This window comes from Leopardus geoffroyi, chromosome E1 (genome assembly GCF_018350155.1).
Source record: "Leopardus geoffroyi isolate Oge1 chromosome E1, O.geoffroyi_Oge1_pat1.0, whole genome shotgun sequence".
Classification (NCBI taxonomy): Eukaryota; Metazoa; Chordata; class Mammalia; order Carnivora; family Felidae; genus Leopardus; species Leopardus geoffroyi.
The window spans coordinates 27,461,932-27,482,414 of NC_059330.1; the positions used below are offsets into that span (position 1 = coordinate 27,461,932).

The 20,483-nt window shown below is 44.5% G+C and overlaps 1 protein-coding gene across 3 annotated transcripts in view; it reads right to left on the bottom strand.

The window, feature by feature from the left end:
* YPEL2 (yippee like 2) overlaps positions 1–16,492 on the bottom strand; it is a 104,227-nt gene extending 87,735 nt beyond the window's left edge. Inside the window, exons 1-2 of one of the 3 annotated variants that reach the window (XM_045490663.1) lie at positions 16,285–16,475; positions 15,960–16,043 (exon numbers count right to left, since the gene is read on the bottom strand). The gene's annotated coding sequence lies outside the window, so the exon portion shown is untranslated. Of the gene's footprint in view, positions 1–15,959; positions 16,044–16,284 lie in introns of all 3 variants that reach the window. The other 2 variants (XM_045490664.1, XM_045490662.1) reach the window with 2 other exon arrangements.
* Positions 16,493–20,483: the final 3,991 nt, after the last annotated feature.

Below are 20,483 nucleotides of genomic sequence, written 5' to 3' on the forward strand. Positions count from 1 at the left end.
GCCCATGAAATACTACTCTCCTCTGACAGCCCCCACTTAGATCCTGTGCTGAGATGCTCACAACTATGGTCCTTGGCTACAGAAGATGTTCTAAGTCCAGGGCATTAATCAAAGGCCTCTCATTGGCATCCAACTCCATTCTTTGCCTTTGTGGGGGCTAGGTTAAATTACACACATATTGAGAAAGAGAGAAACCCTTAATAGAGGGGGAAAAAAAAAAAGGTGGCAGTGGAAAAGGACCAGGTGAGCCATTTCTGGAACTGGGAGGGAGGAAAAAGAGATAATGGCTGTGGAAGGCCTCTATCCCAGGAGGAAGGTCCTGAACCCAGACCGGGGAGTAGAGAGACCCAGTTTTCCTGGACCATCAAATAAGAGAAGTGGCTGGTGGTGTTAGTCCACTGGTGAGGGATTACAGGATCTAGAGGCCAACAGACTTGGGTCCAGTCTCGGGTTTTCTCACCAGCTGCATCACCACTGGGCAAGCTGCCTGAAAGGGAAGAACAACAGTGCCTACCTTGTGGAGGAGACAAAAGAATCAAATGAGATATTGCAAGTGAAGCATTCAAGCATAGCACCTGGATGACTTAGCATTCGATAACCCTAATTAGCTGTAATCATCCTTACCAGCAAGGGAGAAAAAGCGCGGGAACTGTTTCTATTCACAAGACCCAAATGGGCAGTGTTCCTATCTCCCACATTGACTCAAAGTGGTTACAGGGTTAGGGCCTAAATTAATCCACTTAAAGGTACACTGCTTTAAGTAGATTTTTGTGGCTTAGCTGGGGATCTAACATTATTGCTATATCATTCCAAACAGACCATTCTATCACTTAGTGCTGTGGAAAAGTTACCTCTGTAGCCCACCCTGATTCAACTAACCCCACAATGGGGCCACTAGTGAAAACTTTACTGAAATACCCCTATTACAACGACCATGGAGCTGATGAGCAAGGCACACAGGATAATCAATGTCATCATTCCTAGTTACCCACTGTGTAGAACTGGACCCAGGCAGCACTTCAAATTCATTCAGATGATAATAAAAGCCAGCTTGGATCTTCAAGGAACCATTATTTCTTTCTTTCTTTCTTTCTTTCTTTCTTTCTTTCTTTCTTTCTTTCCTTTTTTTGGAATTTGAAAGTTTACTTTTTTATTTTGGGAGAGAGAGAGAGCAGGGGAGAGGTGGGGAGAGACACAGAAGAGAGAGGGAGGGAGAGAATCCCAAGCAGGCTCCACACTGCCAGTGCAGAGTCCAAAGTGGGGCTGAATCTCACAAACCAGTAGATCATGATGTGAGCTGAAATCAAGAGTCAGACGCTTAACGGACTGAGTCACCCAGGCACCCAGAACCACTCTCATAAACAAAGTTAACCATTCATCTCTACCCTGGACATAGGGCTGAGGCTTGATTTCACAAGGATTATCTGTCAGATGATAATCCTACATGATCTCTAGGATTCCTTTGTCTCTTAAAGTCCTGATTCCATATGGTAATGATGTCTCTGCCAGATGAATCCTGCCCCAGAGCACAGAATCCATCCACCATCCTTTATTCTGCTAAGACCTTGATTTCAGCGAGGTCACAGAACATACCAGTCGTGCAGAGTCCACTCAGAAATGGCTGTTGGATGGTGTCTTTGCAACATCTGTTAGCGAAGCATTGTATTACCACAAGGCCCTTAGTTCAGCACTCTATCTGGAGGTCACCACATGAGGCTTACATCTGTTAGAACATCTGCATAGGAAAAAGGTAGTTCCCCTTGAACATCCTGAAACTTGCATGTAATTCACTAGACACTAGATAGGGGTAGCTGTTACTAGCTATGAAGAGATCAGATATTACTTGTTTCTACAATTTAGATAATAATATAAAAAGCCCAAACAATCTGTCTGAAGATTCATTACCAAGGACACTTGGCTAATGTTCATCAATGGCTTCCTTCTTTTTCTTACACAACTCACATCTCCAAAAAGGATTAAAGGTAACTTACAAAAGCATATACTTTTAACATAGATTAAGAAATTACTGGGGCACCTGGGTGGCTCAGTGGGTTAAGCATCTGATCTCAGCTCAGGTCATGATCTCATGGTTCGCAAGTTCAAGCCCCACATTGGGCTCTGTGCTGATAGCTCAGAGCCTGGAGCCTGCTTCGGATTCTGTGTCTCCCTCTCTCTCTGCTCCTCCCTGGCTCGTGCTCAGTCTCTGTCTCTCAAAACTAAATAAACATTAAAAATTTTTTTTTTAAATTAAAAAAAAATTAGGGTAGGAGGAATATAAGAACACAAGGAGAGTTAAGACAGAGAAATGCATGCTGTTACATTGCTAAATATTTACTAAATTTCAATTGCAAATTTGGCTTTGAGCTCCCGAGTAAGCAAGGCAGAAGAAAAATATCAGTACTTATAAGGTTTACATTTCCTACAAAATAAAAGCATTTTGGTTGTTCAGGCTATAGATTTTCTGAGAGCTTTCTCCTGTGGGTGGTTGCAGAGATGATGAGCAGTGAACACAGTGGACAAGATCCTCAGCATACAGCAACAGTTCCCACCATGAAACTCTTGCAAGACTATTTCTTAGCGGTCCCTCCATGAAAATGCACAGCAAAACAAACACCAAAGGGCAATTCAGTAAAAGGGATTCTACATGGGGGTCAAATCAGGGCAGCCCAAGAACATGGCTTTCTGATGGTCTGGCTGGATCCAGTGATGTAGACTCTCCAGAGGAATGGAAGAGTTACAGAGCTTTCTGGCAAAGCTCCATGAATATCATTTATCACAACCAGGCTTTTGAGTAACAAAAACATGGGCAGCCTCCAACATGCCAAGTCCAAACACTAATATTTTTTAATGCTAACACTATTTGGCCTGATGTTGCATTCAGTTAGTTCTCTTGTGGGCTACGTTTTCCTTAAACTCTCCCCTTATGGCCTATCATGCCTCTCCTGGCTCTTCTCTCTCACTGAGCCTCAATCTCCCTGGCTGCTCTTCTTCCTTCCTCCTCCTCCTTGGAGGTGCTTCTACCATGTCCCTGACTGCTTGCTCCCCATAGACATTCTCATCCATATCCAAGTCTTCTAAACCTCTGCCTTCTGGTCATGAAGCCTGGGTCCCTTTCTATAGGATGCCTCTAACTGGTTCTAGGAAGGCACTTCAAATTAAATGCATCCAAAGCCAGCACCATCTTTCCCCTTCTCCTGGTTCCTACCACCTTGACCCGAATTCTGCTCCCTTCTCCTGAAGGCCCATATACCGAAGCAGGAAAGACCCTTTATTCTCTCTTGCTTCTATGTCATACTCCATCGGTCCCCTAGACAATTGGCTCTGGCTCTGCAAACCAGCCTCCCATAGCCATCTTCACAGCTACAGCCAGCAGCGCTGTGTGAGCCCTACCCTCCCTCACCCTGAACTCACGTGACAGCATCCTAAACTGGTCTCCCTGACTCAGCTCTTACCTCTCCAGCCCATTCTAGAATTCTATTTATACAACACAATCTGATCACATCTCTCTCATGTTTCAAAACCTCTAGTGGCTTCCTAGCAGCCTATAGGATGAGGTCCAACCCCTCAGGTGGCACCAAGAAACTGGGCTGATTCTCCTTATCTTCACCATCACCTTCCCACCTCCTCCAAACCTGTTTCCCCAGAAGACTAAGCTTGTTCACTACCTTTTCCCGAGTTGTTTTAGACTCCTGAAAAGCCTTAACCTGTATTCAATGTCTGGAAGATGCCTACTCATCCCTTAATACCCAGATAAGACCCTAAGCATTGGCGGTGGCCCCCTTTTCCCAGCATGCAAAAGACTTTTCTCCTGAATGGTACTCTATCACACTGTGTGTCTTCCAGACTGGGAACTTCCTACAGTCACAAGCCCAGTCTTTACTGTCCCTTGGTTTCCCTAGGACTCCTACTCTCGGGCACATCAGAGAGTCTTTTATTCTTTTTTCCAGAGGGACTTGATAGATGGTAATTAACTGAGTGAAATGAGTGACCATCAGTGAAACTGTGCTGCCCTGTAAAGCTGATATTTTTAATCTTATTTAAAACACTATCCAGTGCATTTAAAATATCTAATTCTGGCCATTACATGGGACTCAAATACCATTAATGCTCCACAAAGTTAAAAAGCCAGCAAACTCTTGTGACATCAACCCACATGGACTGGCAGATGGCGCATGATACTCAGTCCCGTGGAGCCATATCTCCAATGCAACACACAACAAGACAGACCCTCTGATGGTTTTACCCAGCTTCTGTCTGATGGCAGAAGTGTTCCCCATTCTGCCTCCCCTGGCCATTCACACCATCTGTGCACCACCCTGGGTAGCTTCCCAAGGGACCCTCCCCACACTGGCATTGACTTCTGACCCCTGGAGAAACCCTCAGACTTCCAACCCAGGAAGTTATTTTTCCCAGAGTGGTCCCCACAAAAGCCCCAGGGCAGTCTGAGTCTGAGAAAAATTAAGCATCAGATTTGGTTCAGGCCAGCAAGGAAAGCGGTCCCTCCACCCTGCCTCTAGTCCATGCACAAAAGAGGGCCACATCTGCCCTTTTCCTTCAGCTCCCAGAGATTGCCACCCTCAGCATCAGTCCTTCATTTGGTATTTGGCCATGCTCAGAGAAGATAATCCTGGTTAAAACAAAACCAATAGATTTTTCTCATGATCTGGGATCCAGAGAGGGATCGTGTCCGTTGCTTTGCCCCCATGACAGGGCTACACTTGAACTACAATGTAAAACAGTCATTTAGAAGATCTATCAAGAAAACATTTTGGAAAGTAGGATAAGAGATGTGGCCCATCTTTAAAAGTTACTTCGCCAGGGAACCCTCCCCTTGTCTCCACCAACCCCTACTACACAGATTCCTACTCCCAGCACTCTTCACAGCTACAGTTGTACTTTTACTGAGGTGATTATTTGATTTTCATCTGTAGCTCACACTCTCAAAGATCAAATATTATTTACTGAATAAATGAATGTCTTTGGACCCCAGGCACTGTATAACCTTGATTTCTCTTTAACTGCTACTCCCCCAGGGCACAGCTGGGGCCCCAATTAGTTACAAACCATCCATCTCAAATCTGCCAATACAATTCTGTTGTTCAGCTCTCAGCATGCCTTTGGCTTCCTCACTTTAATCTCCCAATTCAAATAAATCCAAAACTCTAGACTCTGACATCTGTGGCTGGGCTCCCCGCCTTTCCACAATTGGAATTTGGAAATTGAACTTCAAACTCAACAGAAAAAAAAAGGGCAGAAGCATTTTCAAAAGGATGCCTGTGTGTCTAAAGTCCCAACCACCACCAGCTCGAAGATGGATGTATTTTGTCCTAGGAATTATTAAACTGTCATCTCATATTGCCATCTATTGAAGAAGAAAAGAGACAGTAGGGTGGGAGAGAGAAACTGATTCTAGCGCAAATTTCTGGATCTCTCCTGTTATGGGACTGGCAGATAGGTTTTAGTAAGAATTACAGCTTCTTTTCCTTTCAGGTCTAGCCTATCAAGGGGCACCATGCACGTTGCCAGTGCAGTTTTTTCATATAATTTAAGAAACATCCTCCACAAAGCTAGTTGTTTATGGATCAGTCTTCCCACTAGATTGTGAGCCATTCCTGGCCAAAGAGCACATCTGGTTAATCATCCTTCATACCCAGCCCAAAGCCTGGCTTGCTGGAAGAGCTCAGAAAGGTTGGTTGAAAATGTGGGAAGTGAGGGGAGGAGGTAAGGAGGAGTCATCTGAGGCCATGCACAACTATCAGTAAGACTCCAGGACTCTATAGTTTATTAATTTCCTATTATGAGCCTATGATGGGCCAAGTACTTGATAAGCATTATCTCAATTAATCCTAACAACCCAGGGAGGCAGGCATTATTATGATTACCCTTGTTTAAAAGATGAGGAAAAAGCTCAAGAAGTTAAACAATTTGCCCAAGGTCACTCTACTAGAAAGTACCAGAACCTTGGCACAAAAACAGATACTCAGATCAATGGAACAGAATAGAGAACCCAGAAATGGACCCACAAATGTATGGCCAACTAATCTTTGACAAAGCAGGAAAGAATTATCAAATGGAATACAGATAGTCTCTTCAGCAAGTGGTGCTGGGAAAACTGGACAGTGACATGCAGGAAAATGAACCTGGACCACTTCCTTACACAATACACAAAAATAAACTCAAAATGGATGAAAGACCTAAATATAAGACAGGAAGCCATCAAAATCCTCGGTAAGAAAGCAGGCAAAAACCTCTCTGCCCTCAGCCTCAGCAACTTCTTACTTAACACGTCTCCGGAGGCAAGGGAAACTAAAGCAAAAATGAACTCTTGGGACCTCATCAAAATAAAAAGCTTCTGCACAGTGAAGGAAACAATCATCAAAACTAAAAGGCAACAGAAAGAATGGAAAAAGATATTTGCAAACGACATATCATTTAAAGGTTAGTATACAAAATCTATAAAGAACTTATCAAACTCAACACCCAAAAAACAAATATTCAGTGAAGAAGTGGGCAAAAGACATGAATAGAAACTTCTCCAAAGAAGACATCCAGATAGCCAACCAACACATGAAAAAATGCTCCACATCACTCATCATCAGGGAAATACAAATCAAAACCACAATGAGATACCACCTCGCACCTATCAGAATGGCTAACATTAACCACTCAGGCAACAACAGATGTTGGAGAGGATGCAGAGAGAGGATTCCTTTTGCACTGCTGGTGGGAATGCAAACTAGTACAGCCACTCTGGAAAACAGTATGGAGGTTCCTCAAAAAATTAAAAATAGAACTACCCTACGGCCCAGCAATTGCACTACTAGGTATTTATCCAAGGGATATAGGTATGCTGTTTCAAAGGGACACATGCACCCCCATGTTTATAGCAGCACTATCAGCAATAGCCAAAGTATGGAAAGAGCCCAAATGTCCATTGATGGATGAATGGATAAAGAAAATGTGGTGTATATATATATACAATGGAGTATTACTCAGCAATCAAAAAGAATGAAATATTGCCATTTCTAACCACGTGGATGGAACTAGAGGGTACTATGCTAAGCAAAATTAGAGAAAGACAAATATCATATGAGGACTTGAAGATACAAAAGAGATGAACATAAGGGAAGGGAAGCAAAAATAATATAAGGACTCATAAGAGGACTTGAAGATACAAAAGAGATGAACATAAGGGAAGGGAAGCAAAAATAATATAAAAACAGGGAGGGGGGACAAAACATAAGAGGCTCTTAAATACAGAGAACAAACAGAGGGTTACTGGAGGGGTTGTGGGAGAGGGGATGGGCTAAATTGGTAAGGGGCAGTAAGGAATCTACTCTTGAAATCATTGTTGCACTATATGCTAACTAACCTGGATGTAAATTTTAAAAATAAATTCAATAAATAAATAAATATTAAATAAATAAATAAATAAATAAATAGTACCAGAACCAAGATTTGAATCCTGGGACAACCCCCACCAAGGATGTTTTAATCCTGACAAGTCAGAGAAGAGTCCAAAGATGGGTATCCTTGGCCCTTGAGCTCATTAGAGCCACAAGCAGAACATCTTCCAGAGGGAGAGTCTAAATCAACTAGTTATAATGCAAACAAAAATGTCAAGTTCTCTTAAAACATCTTCAGACTCTCAGGGTTGGTTCACTGCTTCAACTTTTAATTACAGAAATACAAGAAAACAAATGAGGGAAGGGAATAACCTCAACCAGAAGATAGGACAACAGATCAGACACAATAGCTAGTTTTCAGTTCCTATCAAATCTTCCTGCTCATGGATTTTTAGCTTTAACGCTGCAGTTATATAGGGATACTTTTTTCCTCAAATCCTAAGGAAACAAAGAATCATGTAAGTCAAAATAACTGAAAGCCCCATTTAATTTGCATTTATACATAATATATATGTTTATACCTTTAATACAGCAAATACTGAAAGAGAATTCATTTCTACCTATGGTCCACTTGGTGGTGGATCAACTTAGGGAGGGACCCCCCACACACAAAGGACCAAAGTGGTAAAAGAAGAGATAAACAGGAGGCAAATATAATGGAAGACACACACAGGAGCCATACGAACAAAAGAAAAGGAAGTGGTAAAAATACAGTAAGGGAAAGGAGGTTAAAGGTCAAAGATGCTTAGTAGTTGGTTTCTACTAGGGATATCTACTACCTCCGTGATTTCCAGACCTCAGAAATGTGTGTGGGGCTGGGCTCCATTACAAAAATGGGAAATTGAGGGGAGGGGGAGGGTTATAATTTGCTTGCTCTTATTAGATTCCCTATCCTGAAAATTCTGATTTTGTAGGCCTTTGGTTGGCCTAGAAATCCTTATGGCACCCAGGTTTGAGACTCTCTAGGGATAGTCCCATTTTTGGAGAATGCCTATTATCTGTATCAACTAACCACTGTTCACAGAGTTCTTCTGTGAATGGAAGCCACAGTCCATTTCCATGAACTTACTCTAAACTGTAACAATAGTAGCCCAAGCAAAATCCCAATGTTCTCTTTCCAACATCTCATGTGCCTACTGAACATTCCCCATACATTACCTCTTAATGTTCACACCTCTGTGCCTTTGCACACACTGTTCCCCCTGGAGTGTTTCTGCATGTTTAAATCCTCATCATTCTTCACAGCCCCATCTCCAAAATGCCTATACTTTTTGTATCTTCAAACTCTCGGTACCTTATTGACACATACACCTTAATCACCCTATAAGAGTATATGCTTAAGAGTATATGTGGCAGGGGCCATATCTTAACTCATCTTTATCTCCCAAAGGTCCCATATTATCTGTTGAATTATTATTAGCCAGGAAAACAAAGTAAAACCAAGGTTCAGTTTCAGCCCTAGGCCAGAGGTTCCTCTTCTGTAGCTCAAAATAGGAATCAAAATTTTCCTGACTCAGGCAGGATGTGCTCAAAGCCTACCCTCTCTTGCCCCAGGTACTCACAACCAGAACAGCATGGGAAAGCAAAACAAAACAAATCATTAGGAAGGTAATATTTCCTATGATTAAATTTCCTATCAGATAAAATAATGCCACTTTCTTCAGTCAAACCAAACTCAACTACTGTTCACTCCCAGAAGACCCTGTCTGGGCCTCAGTGGAACACATGTGCCATATGGTTATCAAGCCTTCCTTTCCTAACAAAAAATAGGCAAGGGAACTTGAGCCACTAGAGACTAATTTCATTCTGAGCTGGCAATCTAGTTTCAGATCAAAACCACTAAATCTGGATATACCACATTCTCAAGACCACAGGGGAAGGCTGTAGCTCAGGAAACAGGAGAGCACAGTGCTGCTGACCCAACCAGGAATGTGAGTGGCAGTGTTGCACCTCTCTGGCAGAATGCTCCTTTGCCCCATCACAGAGAGGAGGTAGGCTTTTGCCTGGGACCAAGACATTATGGGGCAGGGGCACCTGGGTGGCTCAGTCGGTTGAGCGTCTGACTTCAGCTCAGGTCATGATCTCACGGTTCGTGGGTTTGAGCCCCGCGTCAGGCTCCGTGCTGACTGCTTGCTCAGAGCCTGGAGGCTGCTTCAGATTCTGTGTCTCCTTCTCTCTCTGTTCCTCCCCTGCTCGTGCTCTGTCTCACTCTGTCTCTCAAAAATAAATAAATGTAAAAAATAAATAAATAAAAAGACACTATGGGGTATTTGGTATTTTATTCAAGAGTTGGTATTTTTCCAGAAATATACAGGAGTAGAAACAACCCTGGGCCTGAGAAACAAAATGTATGGTTTATAGTCTCTGCTTTGCCCTAATTAGCTCTGTGTCTTAAACAAGTCCTTTTTGCCTATTTGAGCCTCAATGTTTACATCTCTAAAATGTAAAATCTAAAATGATTTTAATACCCAAACCAGCATATATCCAATTAAAAAAGAAATATAAATCATTAACTTGAAATTAGAGAAAATAAAAATTACAAGTTTAACACTGGAAAAAATTAGGATGTAGGGCCCTATAGTTACTAAAGTCAGGCCACAAATTTGGCTCTGTGCCTCCTGGCACCCAGAACAAAAAGAGAAACATGATAAGTTATACATTTCCAATTGCCCAAAAAGAAATATCATGCCCGTTCCTCAGGAGAGGAAAGTTTTTTCTGGCACTCATTCCTGAAAGAAATTTCTTCCTATTAACTTTTTAAAGGGGACACTAAGTGAAATTGTAGCTTAAGACTTCAACTACATCAACCCTTATAAGAAATGTAGTAGCAAGTTATATAAAGCTGTTTAGGACGACATCCTCCAGGAAAGCAAAGGGCAGTGAAAGTTCATTTCAGTGAAAATAACTCAAGGGGCTGGGGTAATATGGCCCAAATATGCACCTTTCAGTAAGCCAGCTTAATCCAAGGATAAAACTAAGAATGGCCAGAGGAACAGGTAGACAACATGTCCTTCCAAAAACTTGCATAAATATGACTTCTTACACATGGGTGTTATTAAAAGTTGGGCAGTAGGGGGCCCCTGGGTGACTCAGTCGGTTAAGTGTCCAACTTTGGCTCAGTTCATGATCTTGTGGTTGGTGAGTTCAAACCCTGCATCTGGCTCTGTGCTGATAGCCTGGAGCCTGCTTCATATTCTTTGTCTCCCTCTCTCTCTGCCCCTCCGTCACTTTGTGTGTGTGTGTGTGTGTGTGTGTTGTGTCCGTGCGCGCACTCTCTCTCTCTCAAAAACAAACATTTAAAAAAAAAATTTTTTTTTTTAAGTTGGGCAGCAATTTGCAATGAGATGATTTCGAACTTCTGTTCTGGTTCTGATAGATCTAAGTGACATGTTTGGTCTTCATTTATTGGCACTAATTAAAGATCTGGTGGTTTTCTCCCTCTTATTGCACATTCCCAAATCAATGGATTGGGAATTCCTGCCAAAGAGAGGAGGGAAATCTACTGATATGAGTGTTATTAAAAGCTAACAGCAGGTGCCTGGGTGGCTCAGTTGGTTAAGTGTCCTGTTTTCAGTTCAGGTCATGATCTCATAGTTGTGAGATCAAGCCCCCAGTCAGGATCTGAGCTGGCCCTGGAGAGCCATGGGATTCTCTCTCCCCCTCCCCTGTGCACAGGTATGCACACACTCGAGCTCTTTCTCAAAAGTAAATAAATAAATAAAAGCTAACAGCAAGTGTGTATGTGCCCAGTTTCCCATACATTCTCTCATTTAATCTTCCCATCAATTCTGTGATAGTAACTGGTATTAGACCTTTTTTACAAAAGGAACAGAGATTTAGAGAAGTTTAGCAAATTGCCCAAGGTCACAGAGCTAATTATCCCAATCTTCCAGGTTCCTCTAGTCCTACTTACAGTGCCTCCTAGTATCAATGAAATGTGATTACTGGTAGAAATGCTTATTTGTCAGGCAACAGTAAAAACAAGATAAAGCTACTAGGGGAGGCAAGAGCTGTTTATTAACAACAAAATGACAACAGAGCTTTTAGAGACCTATAAAAAGTATAAAAGGGTGAAAAATATTGCGAAAAGCAGAAGTCCTAAGATAAATTCCAAGAGAACAGTAGCCCACCCCAGGAAAAGGAAGAGAAAAATTATTTTTCTCTTCTCTTAAAAATAAAAGTATTGGGGCGCCTGGGTGGCTCAGTCAGTTGAGCGTCCAACTCTTGACTTCAGTTGTCATGATCATGCAGTTGGTGGGATCAAGCCTGCATTGAGATCCGTGCTGACAGTGCACCTAGCCTGCTAGGGAGGCACCTAGCCTCTCTCTGCCTCTCCCCCTGCTTGCACGTGCTCTCTCTCTCTCAAAATAAGTAAGTAAACATTTTTTAAGTATTATTTATATTCTTAAGGACTCAAACCATTGACTCTCTTTAGTCATTCACCCATTCCACCAACCGATATTTATCCAATGCTACCCACACCAGGTACTGTCAATAGTGAGCAAGACAGAGAAACTCCCAAGCTTCCAATCTAGCCATCAAGTAGGCAATGTATTTCCATATGGTATTAAAGTTCTTTGAAAAAAACAAAGTTAAGGAGATTCAATAAAGTTGAGGGGCAGGGAAGGGAGGAGCTGTTCTGAGAGGAGCTCTCTGAGACCCAAGTGAGAGAAGCCAATCATGTAAAAAATTATAGAAAGGCATTCCGGAAAGAGGAACTACCAGTATAAAGGCCCAATGACAAAAACAAACCTTCCAGATTTTAGAAACCTGAGGAAAGCTGGTGCAGTTGGAGCAGAGTGGACCAGCCACATAGGAGAGGAGGAGAGAGAAGTTGGGGGAAGGAGATAGGCTGTGCAATGCCTACAGGGAAAGGAGTTGGATTATGTCTGAAGGGCAATACAAAACCACTGGAAAACTATAAACAAGGGAGTAGCATAATCCAATTTATTTTTAAACTCTCAGGGGCTATATTCACAAATCTCAGGGAAATTCAGGTAGGTGTGGTCCTTCAAAGAAGCAAGTAAGAGGCACCTGCCTGGGTGGCTCAGTTAGGCCCAGGACTCTTGGTTTGGGCTCAGGTTATGATGTTAGTTTGAGGGTTCACGACTCCTGCACTGTCAGTGCAGAGCCTACTTGGGATTCTCTCTCTCTCTCTCTCTCTCTCAAAATAAATAAGTAAACTTAAAAAATATATAAAGATGCAAGTAAATATCATCTTTTGTTAAGGATGACATCATTGAAAACTATCAACTCTAATAAAATACCTTTAGCCGGAAGGCCCTGACTTCCCATAACAGGAGGCTACATTTTAAAAAGATGCTTCCTTTTCCAGAGCTTTATACCCTTTCATGCTAAATAATGCAATTGTCAGAGCACCTAGTGGTTTGTTGATGGACCCTAGGGAAAAGCCAAGATAATTTACAAAGGAAACTGATCCTGAACCTCCATTTGAGTCCCACCTGGACATCTCTTCCCTCTGCTTTTCTATACTAGGATATCCTATCCTTTGCCATGCATTTGTTGTTTTCCTTTTTATTACTGGCTCAAAACTAAATATTCCAAATGTAAGCTGTTTGACCAAACTGAACATTATCAATTTCAACAATCCTACAGTTAGTGTTCCCATATAAACCATATCTTTGGCAGGAAGGACCATAGTTGAATTTGAATTTGGATAGGGTTCTATTTGAAGCTAAATGCAGCTTTGATTAATTCAAGGAAATTTCTTTTACCAACATGTTTGGACACAATAAAGGAAAACATCTAACATGTGTATACATCAGGTTTGTGCTTGACGGTTGAGATAGAGGTAACAGCATCAGAAACTGGGTAACTAACAAGGTTCACCTGCACACAGAAGCCAAGCTATCATCACAGGAAAGAACCAGGGCTGAGGTAGGTAGGCAAGGAGGTCAGGGGAACTTATGTCCCTTCTTATTAACAACTGTTGACAGATAAGGCCCTGACTCTCCCAGACCCCCCTCCAAAAATCACCAACCTGCCCTTCCCCCAGGCCACATGGCCTAGAATACCCAGCTATTAAACAGCATCAACATTTTCTGCTGGCCAATTGTTAACATCCCAGGCATAATAACTATGTCACTGTCTCAAAACTATTAAAATCATTAAAACAGTAAAAATTCACATAATCTATGAATAGTAGAGCAGATTCATCAGAACTGGACCCCAACCCCAACCCCACGCACCTAGAAATATCCAGGGGTACAGAACACAGCAGCCCTCAAATGGATTGGGCAGGGTGGTGTGGATGCGATGGGGGGGTCTTATGGCCAAGGCTTCATGACAGTTGAAAGCAAACCACACTATGCCCTTAGACTTCTCAAAGCCTAAGCTAGTGCTGTCAGATGAGTGATCTTGGGTTTGCATAGAGTGGGTCACACACTTGACTAAGGCTTTGCACACTTCATATCCAGTTTATGCCATTTCTTATTGACCACCTATATCACAATCTCATGACCCACTGAGAAAAATATCTCCAGAGTGTACTGACAGACTGCAGTTTTTAAATACTTTTTTTAATGTTTATTTATATTTGAAAGAGAGAGACACGGTGCATGAATGAGGGAGGGGCAAAGAGAGACAGAGGCAGTATCCAAAGCAGGCTCCAGGCTCTGAGCTATCAGCACAGAGCCTTATGTGGGGCTCGAACTCACAAGCCAGGAGATCATGACCTAAGCCAAAGTCGGACGCCTAACCAACTGAGCCACCCAGGTGCCCCCAGACTGCATTTTTTAATACTACTCAGCTCATCTTTACGTACATTTAAGTTTGAGGACCTCTGTCCTACAGCAATGTTTCTTAAACTGTGGGTCATCACCCATTCACCCGTTTGGTCAAGAAATCAAGTTAACAGGCCATGACCAACAGCTGAGTTTTTGTTTTTGTTTTTTAATTAAGAAGAAAAAACTATATGTGGAGCACACTGTAGGTAGTGAGGGCAATTATTTCCTAGAACTTAATGCAGGTGTGGACCTCAGTGCAGAGATGCAAAAGGTATTCCTTATTTTGGACCCCAAAGTTTGAAAACCACTCTCCTAGAGGAAAGAAGGAAAATAATACTTTTGTGCATGTTTATTTTCCATTTTCCATCCCTAACTCCAAGCTTTCTTATTTTAGTTCAAACACAAGATATCAAGACAGATCCCAGAAATTCTATTATTAAATCCTAAACCAATATAAGCTAAGGAGGGGGATGAGCCCAAGGCCCCCACCCCTGCCTGAGACCTTTACCACGAAGATGGGGATAAGGGATGGTGCCAAAGGGAAGTTTGCACAACTCTCCTCAGGCTGGACCTTTTCCTTGGTAAAGAACTTATAGCCATTCATGTCACAATTCAGAAGAATTAAAATGTTCCTCATCAGGGGCAAGACTCAGCCTTAGTATTGAGTGCTAAGGAGATGAGGGGAGAATAGACAACTGAGATTTGGCCCATCTTTGCATCCTGTGGCAATGATGAAGTCAAAGGAAAGCCAACCCCACTGATGGCAAGGCCTGAAGTTCTCACAAAGAGGAGACTACTGAAGAGCGTCAAGCATGCGAGGTCAAGTCCTACTGCAGAGCCAGTGACAGGAGTTACCTTGGGCAAGGCACTTAACTTCTAAACCCCCTGAGTTCCTTGCTCTGCCAGCGTTCCCTCACCAATGAGATACAGAGAAGCGGCTTGCCTAATGCTCTGGGTCAGGGAAACCCATCTTGCTGGGCCAGAAGACAGGAACAAGAGAGGAAGGGCAAAGAAAGGAGGATGAGTAGCTAGATTAGCCTTTAGACTCACCAGAAGCAAGTACCCAGTTAAAAGAGCCAAGACTCCAAGACAACAAGTTGACAAGAAGGCCAGAAAGCAAAGCCCCATAAAACCCAGAAGCAGTTTGGTGTGCCATTCATGGCGGTGAGACTGTGGGAGGGTAAAAAAAAAAAAAAAAAAAAAAACCCAAAAAACGGAGGGCACTCACTCACTTGGCTTTTTAAGTGCTTGTATGCTGAGAGTGAAGCCAGAGGTGGCAGTCTTCTGGGCTGGGTCCAAAAGAACAGGTGGTTACCCCAACCCCCAACGGGAGAAAAGCCACCACTTGACTAAAGACACCCAGGAGGTCGGCGGCCAAGGAGGGTGAACTTGAAGCAGTGAGAGGTCAGGGCTGCCCCTCAGCGCCAGTTCCTGGGAGGTATTCGCTGGAGAGGCCCCTGCATTCCGTCGGGCAGGAGAGAACTCGGCGCCCACCCCCTTGGCAAGGGCAGTGGGGAGGCTTCGGGAAGCGGCCAGGCAGGAACTCGGCTGCGGTTACCTCGGCCCAGGGCCGGCCAAGCGCTCCTGGGAGTTTCGAGGGCGGCCAGTCCCCCACAGGCGGGAGCCCCGGGGGCGACGCCCCCGTACCCAGTGTCTCCAGCGGAGACCCAGCGTCACCGGGGACAGAAAGCGTCCGAAGCCCACCCTCCCCCGACCCCCCACGGAGCCCGAACGCACAGAAACTGTGCTAAGAAGCAGCGACCCGGTGTCCAAGTCCCGTCCGCCAAACCGCGCACCCTAGACTTACTTGCCCGGCTTCTCGCACAGCTCCTCCGCCCCGACCCGGGGACCCGCGCCACCACGGGTCCCGCCGCGGGCAGCTGCCCGGGCCCTGCAGTGTTTGTAAACAAACCGGTCACGTGGCCCCGGCGGCCCGCTTCCCGCCCCTCGCGCCCGCGGCCTCCACGGGCACCCCACGCCGGACCTCGCCTCGGGGGCGCAGCGCACCTCGCGGGAGCCGGACCGGACGGGCCACGGGACCGGTGCCCACTGCCGGGTGCCCCGCGCCCGCGCTGACAGCGCGCCCCACGCCCACGCGCGCCCGGCCCGCGCCGCGCTCCAGGCTCGCTTACCCGGCAGCAAGCTGCCCCGTCCGGCCAGCGCGGGGCTCGGCTCCGCGGGGGTGCGCAGCAGCAGAGGGCCGCCCGGCTGGCTCCCGGGCTCCGGGCGCGCTCTTAAAGCCACAGTCTCCGCCACTGCCGCCGCCGCCACTCCGCATCCCTCCGGGTCGGGGCCGGGGGCTGCCCTGTGACGGACGCGCCCCCGCGCCTATCCCCTCTCCTTAGCACATAGCAACACGCCGCGGGTTGGCCCGGCTCGGCCGCAGCCCATCCTCCCCGAGCCAATCAGCGAAGGACGGAACTCCGCCCCCCGCTTCCCTAGCCTCCCACCCCCACCCCTCGGCGCTGGCCGGGCTGGGGTGCGGGGAGTGCGGAGTGCCGGGTCTGAGCTGGGTGGGCTTTCAGTGCCTGAGGGGAGACCCTTTATTTGTGTTTGGGGTTTGTCCGCAGGTCAAGGCTGGGATTCCTAGAACCTAGGAATAGGAGTGGGGAAGCTGTAATGGTGCTTGTAGGGTCAAGACAGTAACCCGCTCCTTACACCTTAGCCATCTCTAACTCAGAGCCTAAGTTACCTTAAGAGGTTCTCAGGACCCGGTCCAATTGAATTTAATAAAATAATGCCAACCCAGCCCAGGCCCTACTCAGAAGCAAGCCATTTCTCCACTTCTCCCTGCTCTGCTAGTAATTTCAGCGAGTTACAAGTAGGAAAGACGTGGTAGGGGAATTGGAAGGCGCCCAGCCCCCTATTGCTGCCGATTTTCCAAAGCTTTTGAAGGGAAATGCGGATGGCTAGCCCAGAAAAGTGGAATGGCCAGTGAACAGAGGGAGAAGCCCACGTTCTGGGTCAGTGAAATGGTGCTTTTCAAGTAAGAGAAGGTTAAAAAATAAGCCCAGGCAGTCAGGAAATCCAGGAAGGCACCAGGTGGGTGGAGTGGGGCAGTCTCCCTGCAGGAAAACAGGTCAGTTTGAGAAAGAATGCTGGCAGGGGTCAGGGGAAGAGAGCAGCCCAGCCTTTTCACTTCACCACTAAAGTTCTGCAATTCCCCAGAGAGCAGTAGGAAACCCCATATTTTATTGAGCAGCTCTCAGGATGTGAGATGCCTCTGGAGATACCGCTGACTTCAACTCCCTTTCATATACTGGTTTGGACATAAACTAAGAATGTTACTGAGGTAGATCCCCAGGTGGCTGTAGCTTCACCTGCAACTCCATCCAGCTGTCTTTAAAATATATTTGATTCAGATACTATACATTGCATTCATACTGTGTTCAGTTAATATACCTTGTATGGTTGGATGTGAATCCAGTCCTAATGTCAGTAAAAAGTTTGTAAAAAAACAACACAAATACCTCAAATTCATCAGCATCATACATATGTATCAGTCTCAAATTTGCAGCTTGGGTGTGTAATCCGGAGCACCATGTCTCTATCACTGTTCACATTTGACAAACCTGGAAAGCCTAAAGCTGAAAAAAAAAAAAAAAAAGAAAAGAAACCTTTTCAGATAAGAAAGAATCACAAACAAGAAAGGTTTAACACTTAATCCTTTATCTAAAATGTGATGGATTCTTTAGATTATCAAGAGCTTGATTTCTAGCCCCGATGTGCCCCCTGGGCAAATTTCTTTGTCTCTCTAGGCCTTAGTTTTCACAGTTGAAAACAAAGATCCAGATAGCCTGATCTTTAAAGTCCCTTCCCCTCCAAAATTCTAAGTAAAGCCAGGAAGTCAAACTTGTTACAACATTTCAGCAATATTCTAGAGAGATTTTGTGTTGCCAGATCAACACTCCCCAACAGTAGATGCTGCATTAGTTTAACACCCTAGGATACTGGGATGTTATGTAACAAGATTGGTGGCTACTGTTTCTGTTTAAATAAAAGATAACATTAGCTTAGGAGGACAAGCTTGGTGCAGTGGTTCAGAGGGAGATCTGAGGACCCCTGCAGGCCTGCTGTGTGTATGCAGGGGACTGGAGAAGGGAATTGGACAGTAGGACCAGGAGACAATAGAACCAGCCAGCCAGCCAATGGCAACAACAAAAAATATTTACTAAGCCTGATCATACCTCTTCCCAGTCAAAAGGGCCAAGCATGGTGAGTTGCTAAGCATGAAGGTAGAAGTGGAACAAGTGTAGAAGCGACTTCTGTCCCTCACTGAAAGCAAACACTTCTGACTGCCCCTCTATACACACATACTCAGTGCCTATTACATGCAGAACTTCCTGCTTCACTTGGATGGTAGAATTCTGAAGACTACCCAGGAGAGAAGCTGGGGCCAATGGACAGCGTATGAGAATAGACAGATATTTATCCTGTAGGGCAAAAAATGAGATGGAGAGAATGTAGGGAAAGTCAAAAAGTTGTTCAGATTTTACCAAAGAGCTCTTTAAAAAAAAAAAAAAAAAAAAAAAAAAAAAAAAAAAAAATCCTGGACAGTAAAAGTTTGAGATGTTCCTGGCTTCCCAGACAGGTTATCAGTATGGCTTTGTCAATGGCCCAGTACCCTTGTCTCCTCTGCATAAGGCCAAATTCATTCATTCCCAAAGCCTTAACAGTCATTCTTTTCCAGCAACCTCTCCAGTCCCATGTTCCCACTGTTGCCACATTCACATCGTTGTATTTCATATGTTTACATGTTCCTTTCCCCCATCCCCACACCAATCCATCAGCAGATCTTGTCAGCTCTACTTCAAAAATACATATTTGCTCTGTTCTACCACCCTGGGTGAAACCACCCACATCTCTTGCCTAGAGTAACCAACAGCTGATCTCCCTTCTTCCAATCCATTCTCTGTACAACACCAAATGGTACTTTTTCAAAACAAACTCCTTAAGTTGGTCCATAAGGCCCTACTAACCAGCTCTGCCAAACCTCTCTGGTCTTCCTCTGCCGCTCCTTTGCTCATGCTGCTACAGTCAAGATGGCTGCATTTCTGTTCCTCAAATAACACCAGGCCTAGTCCTGTTAATAGTATTTTTATTTGCTGTTCCTTCCACCGGAAACACTTTGCCACAGAAGACTGCCTCCTTGCTACTTGGTTCTCAGGTCAAATGCCTCTTCCAACTACCCAATCTTCATTCTGCTCCCCCTCCCAGAGTACTCTCTATCATACTCTCTCCCACCTTATTTTCTTCATGACACATACAACTCTCTGAAATTACCTTGTTCGTTTATTTATTCGTCTTCTGTTTCTGTCCCGTCCAGCTCTAAAGTGTAAACTCCATGAAAGCATCAGGGACCTTGGTCTGTCTTGCTTCCTGTTGTATTCCTAGTGCCAAGAAGAGTGTCTGATTCTCAACCAATATTTGTTTGTTCAGTAACTAACTGAACAAACGAATGAACATGTCCACAGCCTCACATCTTTGTCTCCACAGTTTCTTTCACTTAGAACATTATTCTCTCCTTAAACCCCCACCTTCCCCCTCTGCTTTTTCTTCTCATCATTCCATCTCAAAGCCTTTTTGCTTAATGACTCAGTCCAAAGATCAGATCAAATGTCACTCCTTTGGAGGAATTTCCCTTAACCTCCCTAGAAGAATTCATTCTTTTTCTCCTCAGTACCTTCACAGCACTTTATTCATAGCTCTATTATATCACTCAACACTCTGCATTCCCTAGTAGGAGTTATCAGTTATCTATCCCTTCTGCCAGTGCCTCTTGGGCTGGAACCTTATCAGATGTCTTTGTATTTTCAGCACCTGGCACATGGTAGGCCCTCTCTTGAGGTTTATATCTGAATTGAATCCAGTAGGTATCCAAGCAGGAATGGATAGCATCGGTCCTCAGAGTATACTGATCAACAGATATCAGTCTTACTTTGTAGTATGACAACATTAAACCTGAAATGTCAGGGTATCCTATAGTAATAGAGGCAACCTACATTTTAAAATCACAGTACAATAGAAAGTTCCTGGAGGTTAAAGGCTACAAGCTTTCACACTACCATATCACCTGGGAAAACACTGCCCTCTGCCTCTGTGGGGAGGGGAAGTTGCTCGTCCCAGGCTTCATTATATCCCCTCCTCCCCCCCCACCCCCCCCCCCCACCCCAAAGTCCCATGACATTACATCACAGAGGAAGGCTTGGTGCCATCTTCCTGTGAACAGATCATGGTAACAGTGCTTTGTTTCTTTATGTACAATAAATGCTTTCTCTGATCCGTGTCCAACTCCTTCATTTTCAGTCATGAAAGCGGCTGATTATATGCT